This window comes from Pundamilia nyererei, unplaced genomic scaffold (genome assembly GCF_000239375.1).
Source record: "Pundamilia nyererei isolate P.nyererei 1_Seehausen unplaced genomic scaffold, PunNye1.0 scaffold00159, whole genome shotgun sequence".
NCBI lineage: Eukaryota > Metazoa > Chordata > Actinopteri > Cichliformes > Cichlidae > Pundamilia > Pundamilia nyererei.
Genome location: NW_005187560.1, coordinates 314,710 through 326,364, shown reverse-complemented (window position 1 = coordinate 326,364; position 11,655 = coordinate 314,710).

The window sequence follows — 11,655 nt, the reverse complement described above, 5'->3', positions numbered from 1 at the left end:
GAATGTGCCGTGAAAATCCCACTCTAGCGGACAAAAACAGTGCCTTTTATATGGACGCAAACGCGCGTTGCAACTTCTTATCTGGTGCGCGTCTTTTATTTATCACATGCGGACCACTTATGTGCCCCCGTGTAAATAACATAATCTTCTGCCGGGTGTGTTGTTGGTTTTCCCAAGCGCCTTTGTTACTGGGACCAGTAATTTTAAGAAAGGCCCCCATGAGAAATGCAAGAAATGCATTATTGCTCAGTCTGCAGTATCTTTCCCAGAACAAACACCAATTGCAAATAACATACTAAAAATAAACCTGAAAATCAGTTTAGAACAGCTACTATGTTGCAAAGAGTGAACTACCACTGGCAAAATTTAGCAGTCTTTGCAAACTTCAAAAAAGCAAATGGCCTCGATCTTGGTTCCATTTGTCTCTTACCGTGACTTCAGTGCAAATTTCAAATTCAGGATCTGACACAGACTGATTCATGTCCTACACAGTTCTTACAAGTTCATATAAATTTCTGTTCAATTAGAACCAAGTATTTGAGTTGATGATTGTAATTTTTATACAATGTTGTAATTTGTTTTTCAACAATTTTTTGATTAATGTTTTGTTTCCTTTACAATATTATACTTTAATGTATATTATACTTTAATGTATAATATTGTAAAGGAAACAAAACAGGAAACAAAACATCAATCAAAAAATTGCTCTCTTTTTTATGCGGGCTACTTAAATTTATTTTGGGCTACCAAAAACTGAAGAGTCCCTGCCCGAAGGGCTACCAGGGATTTTGAAATTTTGAGAGCCCTGAGATATATTTATTTTTTTTATTACTTTTTTGTTTCAGCAACATTAAATTTAAAAACTGTACTTTTGAGTTAAAATATATATTTATAATTTTAATAAATGACAAATTAAAAAGGCATGAACATTTTTTTTTGTATCGAACCGTGACACCAAAGTATCGAACCGTGAATTTTGTGTATTGTTGCACCCCTACAACACATTTCAATAAAGTTTGGATGGGGGCAACAAAAGGATGGAAAAGTTAGTGGGAATATTAAGAAACAGCTGGTGGAACATTTTGCAGCCAACTTAGTTGACTGGGAACAGGTCAGTTACTATACAGGCAGAATTCATTAGAACTGTGTCTACAAGAGTTTCAGCATAAAATTTTGAAGACTTTGAATATCTAAGTATTAGTGCTGTCAGCGTTAATCTCGTTAAAATGACGTTAACGCCATAACCGCAATAATGTGGTAAACCTCCATTAGCGAGTTAGTGCGGATCACCCCGTGCATGGGGCTGGACGGCGCTAACGTGTTAGCGCAGTTAGCTCAGTTAGCTCGTTAACGTGTTAGCGCCCTCCAGCCCCGCGCACGGGACGATCTGCGCTAACTCACTAACGGAGATTTGCCGTGTTAATGCGGTTATGGCGTTAACGTCATTTTAACGAGATTAACGCTGACAGCACTACTAATTATCTACCGTACTTAATGTCATCAACAGATTCAGATATCTGGAGGAATCTCTGTGGGCAAGCTGAAAATCAGTATTGGCTCTCACTGAATCAAAAACAGGAATGAGTCATGGAAATCAATGCACAGGCTCAGGATTCCAGAAATCACTGTCATCAGACATCCACAAATGCAAGTTAAAGCTCCAGCGCACAGAAAAGAAGCCATATGTGAACACGATCCAGAAAAAATACTGTCTTCTCTGGATCAAAGGTAATTTAAAATGAAGTGAGGCAAAGTGGAAAACTGTTCTGTGGAATTTTGCTGAATCAAAATTTGAAATTCTTTTTGGAAAACATGGATGACGTGTTGCCCGGACTGAAGAGCAGAAGGACCATTCAGCTTTTTATCAGCGCTCAGTATATACAGGTTTTTGAGCAACATTTTCTTCCAACCAATTGCCTCATTCAGTCAATACTTTGCTTATTTTAACAAGACAATGCTACAACAGCAATTTCAAGCTTGAATTTGGCTTTAAATACACACAGAATGGTTTCCCTACATGTAGCTACATTTTTGTCAGATATTTCAATTAGCAGCATTTCCTCACTAATTTGCTAGAAATCCTATCAGCATTTTATTTCCTGAAACGCATTTGCTGCTGTGAAATAGTTGGATACAAAAGACAGAAAGCACACAGGGTGTTGCTCCGATCACATGGGCTACTTTATTTATCATGAATATAAGTGAATACACCAATGAGCACTCAAACATTTGAAAACCTATTTGATTGAATTGCTTTGAATGTGAAGCGGCTTTTTTCTACATACATGAACGGGCAGATTATGCTGGATTAAGCTCACCATTTGTATAAAGAGGAGTGCATTGATATGTTTATGAAAAAGAGCTCTGGTATTTGTGTCTTTTGGCTGCTATCTTTAGCTTATATGTCAAGTCACAACAGTGTCAGACTCGTGTTGGTGACACATCCATCATCTCAATGGGAAAACCAGCCAGCATGAATCCCCTTGTACCTCCAAGAGACTCTTTTAGACTCTTTGTCTGAGAGTCTCCCCACACCAAGGATTTCTCTAATGCGCTGTTCCCTACATGGACTGTCACTGTTTCTTTACAGCACATGAATCCCCCTGTGGGGGAGCATCAGCCCAACCCGCCTACCCTTGTCTCCGCACTCTGGGGATGCTTCTCTCCTCCTGGGAGCACAGGACCAGTCTCCTCTGGAGATGGATAAGTTATGGAACATGCCATCCCCTCCCTCAATAATAATTCATGAGCTGCGTTGACAATGGCAACAACTATATCTTTTTTATTGACACATATCTAATATCTGTCTGCTCTAAAATGTATGTTTCCGTTGTTAAGACCGTGCATTTCTTTGTGATGAACTACTTCATCATGTTAGCAGAGGCTGTGATTAAATGTGTGTTGTTTTATGACAACGGTGTAATTGAGGAAAGGGTGTAATAAAAGTTGCCCAGAGCGTTCTTTTCTTTTTCAGCTGCCGAATGTAGACAGGGCTGAATAAGATGCGGGCTGCTGGAAATATAGAGGGTTTCTCCTTACAACTCCCCTGGCACGCCTGCTATGTTGCGGCTCTCAGATTTGAAAACAGAGCAGGTATCACACACAACGGCCATGAATTGTGTCCTGTCTGGGGATTCAGCGAAATAACCCAACTCCAGAAGTCATAAATCTGGATGAAATTGGTCTTATATGTGGCCAAATAAAGCATACGAGTGCCAAAAGCCTGTGTATTAGACTCTGTGCTCAAGCTTGGAGATGATGTGTGTGCGCGTGTGTGTGTGTTGAGGTGGGGGGGCAGACAAACATGTAACAAGCAGTATAGTTTGGGATATGCATTATACATGCTGTGTGAGCAGGAAATCACGCCACATAGGAGCACAAGGCTTTGACACACGGGGGCAGAAAATATCTCACCCAGACATCAGAAAGACAACACTAGCGAGGAGGTAAATCTTTCAGCGAGCATTGCCCCTGAGAGAGTAAAATTATTTATATGAGGCCCAGACAAAACCTAGCTCACAATATCTAAACAGAGAGCAGCTCTGGCACACTGGTATTATTGTCGTACTTCAGTGCTTATCAGAGACCCGGCGTTATCGGCTTCTTGTTGAGTTGCTCCTGTGCGGTGCCATCAGATCCACTCTGAGAAAAGTGAAATACAGGCAGCGGATTTGAATGAGCTGAGGAACGACAATCTCTCCGAACTGGGAAAATATTATTATACTGAGTCAAGAATTTCCTCATTACCGAAAGATTTTCCATGTCGGTCTTGCTCAGGGTTGCGCATTCGCATCTGCACTCTTGCCTTTGACTTTACTGTATACGAGTGTAGGCAGCCGAGGCTGTCTTCAATTATTCACCTGTGACGGCTTTTCAACTCCAGCTCTCTCTTCTCCTCATGTCGCGCTCTGCTCAACCCAACTTTTTCTCTCGCCCTTTTTTCTCCTTTACTTTCCTTTTCCGCTTATTTTCACCCCATGTCTGCCTTCCTTTCATGCCTCAAACCTTTCATCCTCTCTTGCACCCCACCACCATCACCACCACCACCAACCCTCACCCACCCATCCCTCTCTTTACATCTCTCCCAATTTTGAGGTACCAGTCTCTACTTGGGCCTGACAAGTTAAGGGTGTGTCTCTCCTCCTTTTCTCGCCTCCTCCTTCCTGCTCTTCCAAATCTTGCTCCGCCATCTATCTCCCCCACCACACAATCTCCTCTCATGTCAGAGAAACCTGTAGGCATCCAAGTGCTACTTTTGATCATTGCTTTTACTGGGATCCCTCACTGCCTTGCTCTGCCTTGGGGTGGCAAAGAAGGCAGAGTGTGAAAGAATGAAAGGGATAACAGAGTAAAGTTATGTCAAGGCTGACATGCGCATCAGCTAGCTAGTGCACGCAGTGGAGAGCAAAATTGGCACATGCAGCTCTCGGCTATGAGGAGTAAATAAACCTCCTGTTAAATATTTTGTATATAGCTCAACACAGGCTGGCATGCACGCTCTCTGTTATTATGATGGGCTTTTTTTATGCATTCAGGTGTAAATGAACAGAAAATAATAGGAGTAAACACTGTGTTTTCACATAGCATCCAAACTCAGTGGCAAGTGGCATTTCTTCTTTTATTTGTCAGTAAAAGTTCCACCTACGACCGATTAGTGTAGCAAAATTAAAGTAGGTGATTAAGTCGGGGTTGCTGGACAGATCAATAAAAGTTGGCAGACTGCTATTTATTTATTGTTACAAAGCAATAGTTGAGACTTCTTTAAGCAGTAAATACTCTATAAGAAATGATTGTGATGACAGAGATCCCATGTTGCAAAAAAAACCTTCCAAAAGTCTGCCAAGACCAAAGCAAGCATGCCTGAACCTATACAGTTGGTGAAGAAAGCTACTTTTCCAGAGAGACAAATAACCTAAATGGTTATTTAGGTTGAAAGACATGTTCGTAACTTCAGTCATTATCTGTTAGGCTTGCAAAAAAGTGATGACCTAGCATGACTGACCTATGCCTCTCTTAATACCTTTCTAATAACAGGTTGGGCCCACTGTTGCCTTCAGAATTGCCTTAAACTCCTAGGACCTGGCATCCACATATGTGGACATCGCAATTTGGGTTGCCTGGACCAAAATATTAAATTTTGCTCTACAAGGGCCTGATATCCACTTACGAGGATTTTATACTGCCACTGTTCTGTCGAAATTTAAAATGAATGCGCTCATATGTGGATCGCATTTAGTCAGAAACAAAAATCAGGTAATCAGGTTCTTTGTTTTTACATCTTGTTTTTCATCAGCTCCCAATCCGCCCAAATAGCAAAGAGAAATTAAAAATGCATGCCATGTAGGGCTGTTCGATATATAACGATATATATCGGATCACAATAAAAAAAAGTCTATCGTTTGTTTTGTGGTGTCGCAAAATAAACTGTTTACGGCAATATTTTTTTATCGCTTTGATGGTCACTGTAGAATTTCTTAAAGTTCTCTCTTTTCTCTTACTTACTTACTATAACCACACTACGTACGGACAAGCGGCTGTTTTTATGCGTTGTCGTTAGCAACAACGATCATGTGGCTCCGCCGTCCGCTTGTTTATTTTCCACATAAACCTTTCACAATAAAGGTCAAGCTCCTGTTGAGATTTTTCAAGATAAACTGAATCACCTGAAATAGTATGCAGAGTGTTTACGGATGAGAGGCCAAAAGGAGCCGTCAGGTGCTAAAAAATAAACCTTAGAACAGGATTTTCCCCGAAGCACGCCGTTGAATCAATACTCACAAAGAAAATTGCTGCCGTTTCAACTTATGTAACACTTGACTCCAGGTACACGATGCCCAGCTGAGAACATTTCATACAAGTCGAGTTGCCCAAGATTCACAGAATTGGCTGAAAAGCAGCCATTGGGAGATGTGTACACTGTTGTCAAGAAAGGATGGACATGGTCAACAATAATACTCGGGTAGGCTGGGATGTTTAAACAATGCTCATTTGGTAGTAGGCGGCTCAACGTGTCGTAAAGAAAATATCCCTTAGACCAGGTTTAGGCAACTCCAGGCCTTGAGTGCCAGTGTCCTGCAGGTTTTAGCTGTGTCCTTGATCCAACACAGCTGATTCAAATGGCTAAATTACCACCTCAAGTTCTCCAGAGGCCTGGTAATGAACTAATCATTTGATTCAGGTGTGTTGACCCAGGGTGAGATCTAAAACCTGCAGGACACCGACCCTCGAGGGCTGGAGTTGCCTAACCCTGCCCTACACCGTTACATCACCACCAACAAGGTTCAAGGTCCAATTCTGATTCAAGGCAGTATGGATCCTACGTTTCACATTGTTTACACCAAAATCTGACCCCACCATGTGAATGTCAGAGCAAAAATCAATGTTTCTGTTTTCTGTAGCTGAATCTTGTAGATATTATGTTGCACATTCAGAGACGCTCTTCTGGATATCTTGGTTGTAACAAGTGGTTATTTGAGTTACTGCTTCCTTCCTATTACCATGAATCAGTCTGGCCCTTCTCCTCTGACCTCAGGCATCAACAAAGCAATGCTGAGGCAGGGATGGCCTTTAAACATCAAACACTCTGACCCAATTGACCTGGCCAGGTCTGATCACACCCAGTTTCTGCTGTAACATCTGTCTAAGAACATCCTCTCCTCATTCACTGCCATGAATGCAGCCTGAGTGATTTTTTCCTCTTCTTAAACATTGCTTCACTCCAGTTAGCAGGTGGTGCTCCACCAGAAAGAAATGTTCAGTGCTGCAAGCACAACCCCTAAATTTCCTTGGTTGGTGTGATCTAAGGTTAATACTACTAATTTCAATACTTAAAATACTAATTTCAATAGTAAAATTACAGATATGCACCTTGGGAAATCTGCAGTTAAAATCTTGCAAGCTACAACATGTTAGACATTTCTTTGTGTTGGATCAAGGTTACTTTCATTTCTATTCCAGCTGACTGCGCCATATATTTATAATCACTAAATATGTTTGCCATAAGCACTTTTTTTATGGGAGCTTCACTGTTTCCATTCAGTCTGTCTAATTCAATACCTCATAAAAGACTTGGAGGAAAACCCAGCTCCTGACGTTATCACCTCTAATGGTCTCAATTATGCGCCTGAGGGTGGAAATGAAAGAAATATACAAAATGATCTTCCTCAATTACTCAGATAAAATGATGATTAAACACTTAACACACAGGAAAGAGAGAATTTTCTCAACTGTGAAATTCGCTGAATAAACGGCTTCATTTAATACAATAGAACTGAAAGAATGGGTGTTAGAGGTGGATGCAGAAAAATAGAGGTCCCTGTTTCTGGCCGGCAGAACGGTGCAGTCACACAGATGTTAAAATCTAACAGAGGTGTTAAACTTTGGACGACCTACAGGATACGCTGCATAAAACAGCAGTAAATTATGCCAATGAGGAGAAGTGCAGACTGCTGAACATAAAAAGTTATGGATGTGGCTGAGGGTGTGAGGTGAATGTGTCCCAACACACACACACGGTCCTCCTCTGTATGCTGTCAGGTAGAAAAAAGGTTACGAGTCTCAGTAAGGTCATGGTTAATGCCACAATCCCAGCGCCTTTATTGCATTCCAGAAACTGGCTTTGCATCACTGTCAAACTTTACAACACATTAAAAGTTTCTACAACAATAATTGTATCAAATTATATTGAAAACGAAAAAAATCCATATCTTTGACTATCGTTGCTGATGAATAACGTTGCAACATCTGTTGGCTTAGAATGATGTTTAGAGGATATATATGGGGGATCTAACACAAGGCCCAATAGCACTGATCTAAATTGATTTACCTTACACGAGAGGCAGAGCAGACACTCATAAACCCTGCTCTTCTATTTATAAACGGAATTTATGGAACAGTCAGATCAAGATGCTTTATGTAACAGCATCAAAGAGAATAAACAAGCCTACTTTAAAATGTGTTCAGTAAGAGTCAGTGGTAGTTAGTTATTCATCTGTGGACTCCTCTGTTTCTTAACTGTCCCAGCTGAGAGCTGTCCAATGAGGGAGAATGTCATAGCCTGTCAATGCACTCTTGGGAGGGTTGTACTCTGGGCTGGACTGTCCTCTTGAAGTACTTAAGGCCAACAAACTTCAAATAATTCCCTGAATGGCATATGTTTGTAGACGTACATGTGAATAATTCTCTTTAATGGTTCTGAATGGAGTTCAGTTACTCTACTAAGAGTTTTCAAGTTCTACAACAGTTAAAAAAACGTCTTTATACTAGCTTTAAAAGAAGTACTGAGAAATACAGAGTTCCAAAAAGTTATTAATGTATTTTCTCATACTTAACTGATGTTAACTGCTATCATACTATAGTGTTAGATGTGCTACTCATCTAGAGTCCAGTTCTCCAAAGCAAGATAGCTCAATAATGTAGCGATAACAGTCATTCACAGATGAAGGACAGTTAAATAAAAGCAACTGGTAAAGGATGGCATGGTAGCATATTATTGCTACGGTCAGACTAGAGAAAATGGTGATTAGAGACCACGGCACAATCAAAATTACTCAGTGTGTCCGGTGAATTTGTAATTTTGTTGTCTTTGAAATCGTTGCTTTGAAGATGGGGACAGGTCTGCGACCACTCAGTCAGTTTCCATCTTCAAAGCGACTTTGGTGTGTCTGTTTGGCAGTGAGACAGTCACTGTGCTATCAGCTGAAGCTGAAATTCCTCCACAAATAGTGATGAACACTGCTGTGAAAAAGTCATATTATATTTCTTACACTTACACATTTCATATCATCAAACCAATTGTAATGTTAGACAAATACAACCAGAATAAATACAAAATGCAGTTTTTAAATAATGATTGTACAAAGGGGGGAAAAAGCTATCCAACCCTTTTGTGAAAAAGTAATTGTCCTCTAAACCTAAATGGCTTTGCCACCCTTGCCAGCAAGAACTGCAATTAAATGTTTGTTAAAATTGGCACTGAGTCTTTCGCATTGCTGTTAAATAATTTTGGCTCACTCTTCTTTGCAGAATTATTTCAATTGAGCCACAATGAAAGATGCATGAACGGTCTGTTTAATGTCGTTCCAAAGCAGCTAAACCTGATTTAAGTCCATACTTTGACGAGATCACCCCAAAACCTTCACTTTACTTATCTGAACCATTCAGAGGTGAACTTCATGATGTGTTCTGGATCTTTGTCCTGCTGTGTAGATCGAGTGAACTTGAGCTTCAGGGCACAAACTGATGGCCACTCCTAGTTTTCTCCATTTGTGAATAATAGCTTTCACTATGGTTCACTGGAGTCCCGAAGCTCTAGGAATGACTTTATTTTGCAGCTGTTTCTTTAGATCATGGCATGATGTGTTGCTTTTTGAGATCTTTAAGCCAACTTCACCTCAATACCTGATGATTGTCAGCTAGTCAATCCCCTGACAAGTGAAGCCAAAACGTAGGCTTAGAGATGCATTAGAGATCATTTCCTGCATTTCTGCCGTCATTTCCACTAATTGCTAGGGAGAAATTATTATTTCCCAAATAGTTGCAAGTACTTGCTGGAGGTTACTGCCAGTTACTAAAGCCCCAGTCACACAGGCTAAAAAACCAGTGAGTGATGCCATGGTAATCAGTGGTCTCTAAGGAAAAGTGTGCGTTCCGCGACCGTTGGTATGTGTTTGATGGAGGATGCTGGAAGCCGCTGGTGTGTAATTAGACACAACGTGTGATGCTGACGTGTGAAAACACTTGCAATCTACTCACCAAGAAGTAGTGAAACTGTGACCATTCACCTTCAAAGTAAAAGCTCAGTTTTTGAATCGTGCTGGTTTCAGCACAGACACATTTACTTTGAAGAAGTATGTCATTTTGCACAACCAGTCATTGCAGATGGCCCGCCCCTCTTTGAGCCTGGTTCTGCCGGAGGTTTCTTCCTGTTAAAAGGGTGTTTTTCCTTCACACTGTTTCCAAAGTGCTTGCTCAAAGGGTTCATATGATTGTTGGGTTTTTCTCTGAATGTATTATTGTAGGGTCTACCTTACAATATAAAGTGTCTTGAGGTGACTGTTTTGATTTGGTGCTGTATAAATAAAATTGAATTGAATTTTAGGTTTGTGTCAGACTTATTCAAGTTTCGCTGCAGCTCAGAGAGTAAATGGTGACCATGGTAATCAGCTCGCAACAAAACAATTAAAAGAGGTGACAGTGTGACTGAGGCCTTCATTAAGGCACTATGAAGTGAGCATAAATGTCACACCCTTTGGAATTTCTCTGAAATTCTTGTCTAAGACCTTTCCATGAGTCCATAGTCTGTCATAGATAACCAAGAGAGTTGGGCAAAGTCTCCTCTTAAAAGTTACAGTTTACCCAAAAGCAATAAATGTTATTCCATGAAAAACAGTTTACACTCTTTCACACAGAAGCTTTGAAAGATTATTTAAAATCTCCAGCTTCTAGCGTCAGTGTCATCACCTTTTTAACAGCGCTCTGTTAATACATACAGACAAACGATCACGCTTAGACTCATTCTGGTTGGTGACATAAACAATTACAGCCAACCTCACCCATCTTCTTCTTTGCTTTTTTCCTGCGCCTCTCCTGCTTTCACGTCTTCTGACTTTTAGCCATTTAGCTGTCAGACTCTAACCTGTCACAGTCCCTGCTCATCTACCCTTCCACAATACTGAAATGCACTTATTTACAGCCTCCTCCCCTCCTTTATTCTCCTTCTATCTTCATTCTGAATTCCAGTCTCTATCACCTTGCTCCCTCTCACCTCCCATGAATTGTGAAGTTCACAGCAGAGCCAACCTGTTGTTTTTATTCGACAAGCGTCCCCCACTCGCCCTTGCAATCAAAGTTAATGAGCGAAGACACCAAGACCCGGCTCACGCAATCAATGGACACATAGTGACATGTAGCACACGGACACACACACATACGCACACATACAACCAGACTGAAGTTTTACGGGTGAGTGGTTTTACAAGCTTAAATGGATTTTTAAGTACAGGGTATCTACCCATTGAGACCACAACTACATCAGTCACTCTGTCATTACTGAACACACGCACAAGTTAGATGGAGAGGGTGCACATTTTGTTATGATACATTTCCTGTGCCCTCCCTCCTTTTTCCTATCTACCCATTCCTTTTCTTCTTCTGTCTCTTTATTAGCTTACTTTCCATCTCTCTCTCTTCTTTGACACTAATCCCTGCATCTCCAACCATACAGAGTTCACTGTTGGTGGGGCTGCTGTGTGTTTTGGCAGGCCACACTGAGTCTCTCCACTTAAACCAGAGTCGGCTCAAGTTTGGCTGGAAACCTTCAATGTGTTCAACACACACACATAAACACACACACACTTCTTATGTTTTCAACATGGCTTCAACAAAGTGGCTTCTCTGCTGACCTCTGTCAGATGTCGTCTGTTACTGTCCTACTTTGAAGGAATGTTGGTAATGTTCCATATAAACCGCACTCAGAGTCATATCCCTGAGAGCAAAAGAGGTGACTTATGTTTAGCAGTTCAATCTGAACATCTGTGAGCTGTGGGCAATGTCAAGACCTGCGCTCCCTTTTCCGCCTTGTTCTTTTTCGTGGTGACTGGAAAAACCCAGGTTGCTATTTGTTCAGCTTATACCAATATATACTACTATATATAT